General features: G+C 36.7%; 1 pseudogene across 1 annotated transcript; it reads left to right on the top strand.

Annotated features, from left to right (window-relative positions):
• The first annotated feature begins 666 nt into the window (after positions 1–666).
• Positions 667–7,873, top strand: LOC306773366 (angiopoietin-related protein 5-like; annotated as a pseudogene). The gene is made up of 6 exons: positions 667–672; positions 1,059–1,083; positions 1,181–1,266; positions 1,444–1,561; positions 6,716–6,901; positions 7,575–7,873. The product of its transcript is annotated as an angiopoietin-related protein 5-like (transcript).
• The last annotated feature ends 822 nt before the right edge of the window (positions 7,874–8,695 follow it).

Genomic DNA, 8,695 nt, shown 5'->3' with positions numbered 1-8,695 from the left:
GGGCGAAGGCCCGGCCACCAAACGCTCACTCTCGTGCCCCACCCCCAGGACTGGCTCCAGAGGGGGGCCCCGGTGACCCGCATCTGGGCAAGGGAACATTTATGCCCATGTTTGTAGTCATCATAGAGGTCTTTGAGGTACTTGGTCTGGTCCCTCCCCTAGGCACCTGTTTGCCATGGGTGACCCTACCTGGGACATAAAGTCTCCGACAACATAGCTGCTAGGATCTTCAGGACACACAAACCCCTCCACCATAAGGTGACGGCTCAGGGAGGTGCTGAGGACCGGAATTGGGAAACACTCAAGACATTTTGCTATGGTTTGGGTTTTTTTTTTTTTTTTTCAAACAGAATAAAAGTTATTTCTGTCTCATTTCACCAGCTGGTCATAGAAGTGGTCATGTGTCTGGATGTTGTAGCACTTGTATTTCTCGTTTGTGTCAGGAATTGGAGTGCTTTTCCAGTAAGAGGTGAAACCAGCTGACCAGGTTTGAAAAATAAGCCTAGAAGTGTATTTGAGCATTCTTTATGGGGGTTTTTTGTTTGGTTTTTTTGTTTATCTTGAACATTTGTCACATCTTGGAATGAGGTGCGGCAGTGTGGCCTGCCTTTAAAAGGTGCTGCTTCTGATGAGGAATTTCAGCTGGGAATTTCAGCTGCATCCAAGATGCAGGTACGTGTTTGGAGAGCAGCCGTGATTACCATTAAGGCAGCATTCTTAGCTGTGATTAATTTTATTTGTCAGTCTTTGAAAGGGCCAAACTGTGAGATAAATTCATATTTTGATGAATATTTATCAACTTCACTGGTTAGCATTTCCTTTATATCTATTGGTAAAACAAATGTGTCTTACAACCAGGTCAAAATGAAATATCTTCTTGGCAATTGTGGGCTGATGGTGGTTCTCCTGAGTTGTGCAGAAGCAATGGTAATTATAAGAAAGTTTATATTTCAGATAAAAACTACCTAAATCTGCTTTGTGCTGCATGCTGTTTGCTGTTTATAGTGCATTTAGACAAGATAAATGCTCATATTAAAACTTTTTGTTTGTATTCCCAGGGAAACATAGCACCTTATCATAAAGGTAGGAAGCATTCTGATAAATCTATTACAAAGTTAAAAGTCATTGTATAAAATATTTATGGATATGCTTTGTCTTGTCATGTAAATATGGTGAACAGATTGCACCCAGATTAAGAATGAATCACCACAAGCCCCCAGTGGGATATATCCAATCCAGCCTGATGGTGCTGATGCCCTCCTCATGGTATGAAACTTGAATGGTTAAAGCAGTTTCTAAATGATGTGTGTGCAGCTTGAAATGCAGACTTTGAGCTCAAAACCTGTGTTTTTCTCTTCACATCTGACATTTGTAATATAATCAAAGTTCTTCTTAAAAGTCAACAAAGTCTAACACATGTTGTGTGTTTGGACCTGTGCTCAGGTGTACTGCGAGATGCGTTCAGATGGAGGCTGGACTGTGTTTCAGAAACGCAACGGACCACAGCAATCCTTCAACAAAAACTGGAAGGAGTATAAAGATGGTTTTGGATCCATAACATGTACGTAAATAGTCCTGATTACAAACACTGCTGCAACTCCCCAGAAGTCATTTATAGAAAATTTTCAAGACAAACCTTTTTTTTCTTTTTTTTTTTTTAGCAGCCTGGAAATGTATTTTAAAAGGAATCTTACTTGTTTCTGTTTTGGTCAAATGGTGGAAAGATGAATAAATCCTTTTCTCTCTGTACTCTGTTGTTTTTCTCAGGGGACCACTGGCTCGGTCTGAAGAATGTTTTTTATCTGACAAATGACAAATCCAAGAAGTGGACCTTGAGGGTAGAGCTGGAGGACAATGAAGGTGGAAAGGCTTTTGCTGAGTACAGCGACTTTCGTCTGGGAAATGAGAGGACAAATTACAGATTGCATGTTGGGTATTACTATGGAAATGCAGGTAATGAGATTTTGAAACACTTAGGAAACTTATTTATATGTTTATGATCAAGTCATGCTTGAAGCCCTGATATCTTTTATATGTTTATGTCAGAATGACAAGTGGGAATGTAGCTTTTTTTTTTTTTTTTTTTTTATTCCATTTAAAATATCTCTTCACCATCTGCTGTCAGTACAGGAGTAAGATTTAACTGTGTGTGCTGAGGAACCAACTTCCCTCTGTGTTGTGGTGTGTTCAATAAGAAACCCTCTGAAATCCTGAGGTTTCCTAAAAACTACTTCAATTTCTTTTATAGGTAACGCCATCCGTGGGGCCCATCCAGGAATCGACCAAAGCGGCTTTGGCTTTAGCACCTTCGACCGTGACAATGACGGCTGCTCTCCATGTATCTTTGATGGCACTGCTGAATGGCAGTGTGCCTTGTCAAAGGGAGGCGGCTGGTGGTACAGCCAGTGTGGCTCTGCTAGTCTAAATGGCGACTGGTATAATTCAGGCCTCCACTGGCTTACCTGGGAACATCGTGCACCTTACTCAATCAAAGCCACCAGAATGATGATCAAGTCTGTGTGAGAGGGGTTCTGCCTGTTGTACTTTTAGGGTATTTCTAAATGTTGGTATTACTTATATTCTTGCACATGTGAATGCAGGAGGTATTTAGAGGAATTTGTGACATTAAAACACTCCCTCACTGCTGTAGGTCTCTCCATGGCAGTTTCAGTTTCCAGCCATTTTTATTTTTTAAACTGTTACAAGAGTACCTTGTCTCAGTTGTTGATTTTTAAGGTGAAGGGTCATGTTTGCTGTACTGATTCTTTAGCTCCCAGAATGGGTTTAAAAGCAACATAAATAAAACTAAATGTACTTGTCTGTGTGTTTCTGTATGTGTCTGTTTTATCATTTTTTGAGATTTTGTTATAAGATGTTGAGTAATGACCGGTTCCTTTTAAGAGAAAGTGTTTCTGAGATATTTCAGAGAATAAAATACAAACCATGCTTAATTCAACTCTAAACTTTAGAGATTACACATTTTTACTTGCAAATCTCCTGTAGTTTTCCTGTAAATTGTACGCAATGCAACAGGTGGCTTATTACGCTTCAAAGTCTAAAATGTCATCTCACAGAATAAGCAAAAATGTTCTCATGGATTTAGGGATGTCCTCTCTAGTTCTCAAATACCTCCAAATGGGAGGTAAGAACCAGTAAAACAGATGTGTGCATTATCCTCACATTACTGAAATTTCTTTTATTTTCATTTAGTACTTTATATCACAACGCCTCTTAATAGTTCTTCACACAGTTATCTGAAATTAAATTGATCACTTCTTCACATTACAAACTCCCTGTAACACACAACTAAAAAACTTTATCTAATTTCTGCATTTTCCACAACAAACTCCGAATTGAGATATTTTTGTCATCACATTTTCTGTGCAGGCAAAACCCAAGAATTATCTGAGTCCAACTTTGGGGATTAACTAACCTAATGACTTCAAGTAAATGATTGAAACAAACATCTTCCACTCATACAGTATCATACAGAGTAATTATATTTTTGATAATGTCTTTGTATACTGTAACATTTAGAGTTATTTTTGGAGACTAAAGAAACAGCGCAACAGTGATATAAAGGGGAAAGCATCCAAGGAACAATTCTCCAACATTCTCCAACGTTTCTCCAAATTTTGTGGCTGATGATGAATACTTATTATGGAACGATGATATGAGATTGACGATGTAGAATTTGTGCTACACTTATTTCTGTTCTGTTCTGTGAAACAGTATTTAACGAGTTAGAAACTTAAATTGTTAAATTATGGTTGGAACTTTATGTTTGTCTAAATTAATGTTTGTTTTCTTTTTTGCTTCAATTCACACATCAATAAACAATGACACTATACTATTATCTTAGTTTTCAAGTGTGGAACGCTTGTCAAAAACTATTAATATAAAGTCATAATACATTTATAGGAATTACTGACATAAGCTGCAACAGAGAATGTGAAAAATTTGAACGTTATCTCTGTACCTTTATAAATACTACCTGTGACTATTATAGCCCTGAAAGTTTAACACAGTAAAGTAATGTTTTATTTCATCTAATGTATTTAAATATTGGAAGCCTTTTAAAAAAATCCCAATTTTGTTACTTGCAAGTGCAGGCAGTGGTTTTGATTCTATTGCTTGTAATGAAACCTGGATAAATAATCAACACTCTGAATTAGATGGTAACTCATTATATTTAAAAAAAAAAAAAGATTTGATAAAGCTGAAGGAGGGATTTGCCTGGATGCAAGATCAAATTATCTGGTAAAGTAGCTATATGAGATGTCTATAGATGATGATTACTCCAATTCATTCTTCCTTTGAATAATAACAAATTTTTAAAAAAGTCCCATTATTGGAGGAATATACCGACCACCCTACTTTGATGATGAAACATTTAGAGATCATTTTTAAATGTTCTGTTCCTGTTGGAACACACCTGACTCAGACTCAGACAAGCTCTGCACATGTTTGCTAAATACACATTGATTTGAATCAGGTGTGTTGCAGCGGGACACTTGGAAAATCTGCAGGACACCGGTCCTTAAGGGCCAGGATTGGGGAACCCTTCATTAGTCCATCCAAGACTCTTGTTCTTTTCCTCTTCCCAACAAGGTATAACTTCTATGAGGTAATTCCGACTGTATCCCCGTAAATTAACATAATAGTTTAATTCTAGCTGAATTCTTCAAAGATCCATTAAAGTATTTTCCATCTCAACTTGAAATGATGCAACTGGGGTTGTTTTGACTGCAGCCATGATTAACCGCATTACTTGACTCTATTAAGTATCTTTTTTTACTAGATGGGGGGTTGATGATTGTCTTCTGCAGATACATTTCTCATGAGTGTGTCATAAATCACCTGTTCCTTAATGGTCATTCTTCTACCTTGCTTTTGGTAGTGGTTGACCACCACATAAGGTCCATTACTGCCATCTTCTGCTCTGGAGTGTGAAACATTTTCTACAAGCAGGCTATTAATCTGTGGACTAAGGTCAAGAAAGCTATTCCATAAAAACCAGAAAGAAACCAGGCTCTTTCAGGTAATACAAAACTGAGCATGATAAACTGCAGCTGCAACAGGGATTAATTTCTACAAGCATCGCAGCTGGTGATGTGCTGTTGTTTGGACACACAGCAGAGCTTAAAAATGCTAAACTAATAAACCTGAAGGAAAGATGAATTTGGCCTCCCTATGTGTGACATGAAATCTTTTTTGATAATCAAAGCTGTCAGGATTCTTCCTCCATGACACGTGGATAAATACAGCAAACAACAATGAAAGTTTGTACTGAAGAGTGAAGTCAGCTAAAACATTTGCTAAAATGTAAGAAAACAATCCATATATGTGCAGATATTTAAATAACTCAAGAAATGTTGCCCTACCTTTTTAACAGAAAAAGTTATTTCTGTCTCATTTCAACAGCTGGTCATAGAAGTGGTCATGTGTCTGGATGTTGTAGCACTTGTCTTTCTTGTTTGTTTCAGGAACTGGAGTGCTTTTCCACCAGTAAGAGGTGAAACCAGATGACCAGGTATGAAAAATTTGTATTTAAGTCAATGTGTGAGTTCTTTGTTTTTGTTTGTTTGTTTATCTTGAACATTTATCACTTGTTGGAATGAGGAGTGGCAGTGTGGCCTGTCTTTATAACGTGCTGCTTCTGATGAGGAATTTCAGCTGGGATTGAAGGTCCATCCACGATGCAGGTACGTGTTTGGAGCGGAGCAGTGATTATCATTCAGGCAGCATTCCTAACTGTGAATAATTTTATTTATCAAGGGCTAATCTGAGAGCTAAAACAAATGTGTCTTACATCCAGGTCAAAATGAAGCATCTGCTTGGCAGTTGTGGGCTGATGCTGGTTCTCCTGAGTTGTGCAGAAGCAATGGTAATTATAAGAAAGTTTATATATTCCAGACAGAAACAACATAAATCTACTTTTTGCTGCATGTTGTTTGCTGTTTATAGTGCATTTAAACAAGATAAAGGCTGACATTAAAACTTTTTCTTTGTATCTTTAGGCAAAAGTAGGGACCTTTCCTCAAGGTAAAGAGTATGGTAATATGGTTTATTATGAAGTAAAAGTCATTATATAAAATATTGATGGATATACTTTTGTCATGTAAACCTGGTCAACAGACTGCACACAGATTAAAAATGATTCACCAAAAACCGGCAGTGGGGTTAATTTCATCATGCCTGATGGTGCACCACACCCCTTCATGGTATGAAACTTCAGTGGTTAAAGCAGTTTTTAAATTATGTGTTTGCAGCTTGAAATTCAGACTTTGAGCTCAAAACCTGTGTTTTTCTGTTCATTTCTGACGTTTGTAATATAATCAAAGTTCTTCTTAAAAGTCTAACACCTGTTGTGTGTTTGGACCTGTGTTCAGGTGTACTGTGAGATGCGTTCAGATGGAGGCTGGACTGTGTTTCAGAGACGCAGCGGACCACAGCAATCCTTCAACCAAAAATGGAATGAGTATGAAAGTGGTTTTGGAGCCTTGACAAGTATGTAAATAATCCTGATTACAAACACTGCTGCAACTCCCCAGGAGTCATTTAGAGAAAAATAGAGAAAAAGACAAACTTTTTTTTTTTCTTTTTTTAGCAGCTTAGAAAAATGTATTTTAAAAGGAATCTTACTTGTTTCTATTTTGGTGCACACAATGGAAAGCTGAATCCTTTTTCTTCTGTGATCTGTTGTTTCTCTCAGAGGACCACTGGCTCGGCTTGAAGAAGGTTTTTTATCTGACAAGTCAGAAATACAAGAGGTGGACCTTGAGGGTAGAGCTGGAGGACCATACAGGTGGAAAGGCTTTTGCTGAGTACAGCGACTTTTATCTGGGAAATGAGAGGACAAATTACACATTGCATGTTGGGAAATACAATGGAAATGCAGGTAATGAGTTTTTAAAACGTCTATATAGGAAACTTTTTTATGTTAGAATTAAATCACGTTTGAAGGCCTGATATCTTTTTTGCAAATACAGAACCATGTTTAAAGGTGGAGTATGTAAGATTTTCAAGATTTAAAAAACAAAAAATTAACTAATAAAATAACTACAATCATAATTAGAAAGTTTTTTGAACACGTAGGTTCCAGTCTGTTCATTTTTGATGCGTTATTAAATTACAAGTTTAATTACAAAAAGCACTTCTTTTTTTTTACTGGTAGGCAAACATTTAAGAAGGGTCTTTGTCATTAATTAAACTTGTAATTTAATAACATCAAATATGGACAGACTGCAACCTACATGTTTAAAAAAAAACCTATCTAATTATGATTGTAGTTAGTTTATTAGTTTTTTGTTTTTTTTTCTTTAAATATTGAAAATCTTACATACTCCACCTTTAAGGTTTTTATGTTTATGTGTTTATGTTAGAATGACAAGGGAGAATATGACTTTTTCTTTTTTCCATATAAATATCTTTCTACCACCTGCTGTCAATATAGAAGTAAGATTTAATTTTGTGTGCTGAGGAACCAACTTCCCTCTTAGTTGTGGTGTGTTTAATAAGAAACCCTCTGAAATCCTGAGGTTTCCAAAAAACTATTTTAATTTCTTCTATAGGTGATGCCATCCGTGGGGCCTATCCAGGAATTGACCAAAACGGCTTCGGCTTTAGCACTATCGACCGTGACAATGACGGCTGCTCTCCATGTATCTTTGGTGACATTGCTGAATCACAGTGTACCTTCTCAGAGGGAGGCGGCTGGTGGTACAGCAAGTGTGGCTCTGCTAGTCTAAATGGCGATTGGCATCCTTTTGGTGACCACATTGGTTGGGCTTCAGGCCTTCACTGGCTCACGTGGAAACCTCCTGCACCTTACTCCCTGAAGAATTCCAGAATGATGATCAAGTCTATGTAAGAGGGGTTCTGGCTGCTCTGCTTTCAGGGTATTTCTAAATGTTGGTCTTACTTATGTTCTTGCACATTTGAATGCATTTTAAATTTCCAGCTTTTTTTGCAGTTCAACCTATTACAGGAGTCAGTGTTGATTTTTGAGGTGAATGGTCATGTTTGCTGTACTGATTCTTAAGCTCAATTTGTTATAAGCTAACACAAATAAAACTAATTTTACTTGTCTGCATGTTTTCTGTATGTGTCTGCTTTATCAACACAAAACAACTTTTTCCTTATGGTGTTGAGTAACAACCAGAGTCCGTTCCATTTAGGATTAAGTATTTCGGGGATATTTGAGAGAATAAAAAGAAAACCATGCTTGATCAAACTCTAAGCTTTAGAAATTAACACTTTTTTTCTCCTTAAAAATCTGCTGTAGTTTTCCTGAAAATTTTATGCAATGCAACAGGTTGGAAACATTTTTATTCTTCAAAGTTTAAAATATCAACTTTGGAAATTGGTATGAAACCATTTTCATGGATTTAGAGATGTCATCATATCTGGTTTTCATCCCAGGATTATTTAACCTAAAAGTGTTAGAGATTTAAAAAAAAAATCTATTAAAAGTAGTTTTATCAGTCAAATTCCTGTACAAACAGAAGGTAAGAACCTGTAACAAAGATACTAAACACAATCTGTTTGAATAATTGATTTATTAGCTTGTATCAAACATTACAGAAATCTCATTCTTTAATACCACAGTCAGTCATAATGCTGGTACTTTACAGGTACATCTCAGAAAATTAGAATATCATGAAAAAGTGCAATATTTTTTATCGCTCGTCAG

Source organism: Telmatherina bonti, assembly GCF_933228915.1.
Source record: "Telmatherina bonti genome assembly, chromosome: 23".
NCBI lineage: Eukaryota > Metazoa > Chordata > Actinopteri > Atheriniformes > Telmatherinidae > Telmatherina > Telmatherina bonti.
Note: the sequence above shows the minus strand (reverse complement) of the source record. Positions and strands in the feature narration are given on the sequence as shown.